Source organism: Phaseolus vulgaris, chromosome 9 (assembly GCF_000499845.2).
Source record: "Phaseolus vulgaris cultivar G19833 chromosome 9, P. vulgaris v2.0, whole genome shotgun sequence".
In the NCBI taxonomy this organism is placed as follows: domain Eukaryota; kingdom Viridiplantae; phylum Streptophyta; class Magnoliopsida; order Fabales; family Fabaceae; genus Phaseolus; species Phaseolus vulgaris.
The window spans coordinates 19,605,473-19,608,519 of NC_023751.2; positions in this window are offsets into that span (position 1 = coordinate 19,605,473).

Consider the following 3,047-nt stretch of genomic DNA (forward strand, 5'->3'; position numbering starts at 1 on the left):
TTCATTTTTCTTTTGAAAGATTATTTCTCTTCTGCGCTACAACTAGAGGCGCGCGCCTCTTGTATCCCTGTCATAAACCATTTTTTTATCCTTAAAGTTAAATAACAGCTGACTGTTGCGTTCTGGCTCGGGCTGCATATTAGAGATAGAGATGTATACAGGAAGTATTAATTACCCTTTTCCATTATTTATTTTAGGAACTAGTCTGTAGGTCACGAGGATTAAAAATTGAAAAATCAAAGTTATGCACAAGAGTAATGAGTGTAGCAACATCACAATAGCTTCAAAACATTTATCAACTTATTTTTTACTTCGTTTTTATTTGGAAAATATCAATATGATTTTTACCCTGTAACATTATTTAGTTATTTTAAAAAATTTGGTCTTATTTTCGCCTTCAGTAAAATTGTCCTTTAATATGGTTTTTATCACCTCATTAATTGAATTATAGGACGTGACAGCGATGGTGATTTTTTACCTGCTCTAGCGTGGATGCTGGATGACTTAATTGAGTAGGGAGAAATAGAAGTGAAATTCATTAAAATGTGGGACTCTTTAACTGCAATAACTTGAAAAGCTTGTGTGGGTTTGTTAGGATAGCGATTGGGTTCATGGTGTAGCAATGCGAGCCTTTAACTGCATTGAGTTCATTAATGGTACTATCATCTGATCAATGTCTTTTAGTTTGTCTTACTTATTCCGCTGTTTGTTTTTCCTTTGGCATACATGCCAAGCATCCAAACGGATAAGCAACAATCTGTTGCTAAAGGCTAAATGTCTGGTCATATTGGATACAAGATGCTGTTAATGGTGACATCAAGTAGGTGGTAGCATCTTCAATAGGGGGATATGCTTAGTCTTCAATCACACTTGTTTCGTGAATAGGTGTCCTCAATATGGTTTGTGGTGGTAGCAAGTGGCTAGTGCTATGCTATATCACAAATGACCTAGTTGTGGTCACTGCTGCTATACCAGTTGTTACTTGTCGTGGTGGTTATTCCCAATGTCTCATACAGAAATTTAAGGTGTCCCACAAACCCTAAACTTTAATTATATATAAATAAGAAATTATCTTAGGTATGAGAAAGAATCAAATTACTCTAAAAATAACTTAGGTATGAGAAAGAATCAAATTACTCTAAAAATAACTGTCTTAGTTATTTTTCATCTTTGATTTTTTTGTTTCTTTTTGTTGCTGCTAGGGAGATGAGACCTAGAGAACTATTAAAGTCTTCGTCTTCCTCCTTCGGCCAGGCAGGTTGCTAGGTGCTTGGCTGTGGTCCTTCTTGTCTTCGTGCTTCTCCTTCGACTCTCAGTCTCGGGTGTTGGGGTACCTGCGGAAGACACTCTGACGCTCAAGTCAGTAAAGCGGGTGATCGGTATTCGGGTAGGTGCACAATAATAAATGACGTACCTTCCTCCTTGGAATGTGTGCTATTTATATTATTTTAATTGGCTTATCTTATTGGGCCTGATTAGTGGAATGAATCGCACTTATGGATGTATTACCTAATCCTTAATGACATATTAGCTTCACTGACCTTGGTTTGAACATTAATGGATGGATGTGTCGGTCGGTCGGGCCGTCCGTGGTGGTTTTCATGGTCTCGACTAGGTTTTCCTGATCTCTATCAAGGAGATCAAATCTCGGTGAGAGAGACCGAATCTCTGTGAGGGTGACCGAATTTCGGTCTCTTACACTTTTAATGTGACATTTAAAGAGAACTTATTTTTTTCATCCTTACTTTTTTTTTAATTGAATGTTTAAAGATTATTTACTAATTACGTATAAAAATTGGAATTTAATGTAATTTGATAGCTTAAAATTAATTTAATTTTTTAAAAAAACATATCATATTTTAAAGTAGAAAAAGTTATAGACTCACAAAATAATTAAAAGATATTTGTACTTATCTCGTTATAAAGATATAAATGCAATCGCAATACTTATTAATAATTTATTAAATAAGTTGTAAATAAGGTTCTTAGGTTCGATTTTTTTTTCATAGATGCATTTTAAGTATTTTTTTAGTCTATTGTTTTTTCTTACTTTAAACTAAATTTCTTTTTTAAAATTTCCTTTCTAAAAAATAATGAATAAGTAAAATATCTCAAAAAAATTGATCCGATACAACTCTCTTATTTGTCAAAACGAAAATTTGTTGGATAAAAGGTAAAATTAAGAAACTAAAATATCATTTCCAACATAAATAATATATTGATGTAAAGAGATGATTGATTACGCGAAGCAAATATGGATAATAAGTAGAAGGTAAATATAAATAGTTTGAGTTCACATATAAACTTTATATTATAGTGTTTGATGGACGATTAAAAAGTTTTGGACAAATAAAAATAAAAGTGATGGTTTAAAACAATTGAAAGACTTTTTTTTATCGTTACAAAAATAGTAAGTGAATACAAATTAAAAAAAATATATGTCTAATTAAAAGTGAAAAAGAATACAAAGACAGTATTCATATTTTTGGATAATTTTTTTACCATATTTTAAATTATGGAAACAATTTATAGTCTTGAAGCAGATTGTATTTGTACTGTACTTAAGAAAGTTTAAAATGTTTGTGGAGTGAACTACCCAGTACTATACGTGGATCTATCCTTAGCCATTGGGTGTTGCATGGAGAATACTCATATATACAATATATAGTTATGTGATAATTTAATTATGTTTAGAATTTCACTTAAATAATATGTAATTTTTGTATTGTTAATTGGTAAAGTAAATATTTAAGTATGATTGAAGAAGTGCATTTAGAGTGGGTAGATGTTTTCCTTTTTTATTTACAGAGTAAGAAAAATATATTTAATATTTATATGGATAAAAAAAAAATCATAATAAAGTCATCAATCTATTGAATAACGTATTTGTTAGATATGAAGTAAAGACCAATTGGGTTGGACTGACAAGACACCATGTTTAGTGAGTGCGTTTAATCATTGTACATAGTTAAAGCGTAAATGAACATTGTTTCGTGACTTTAAGTGGGAGATCGTTGGGTATGAAACCAGGATCAATTGGGTTGGGC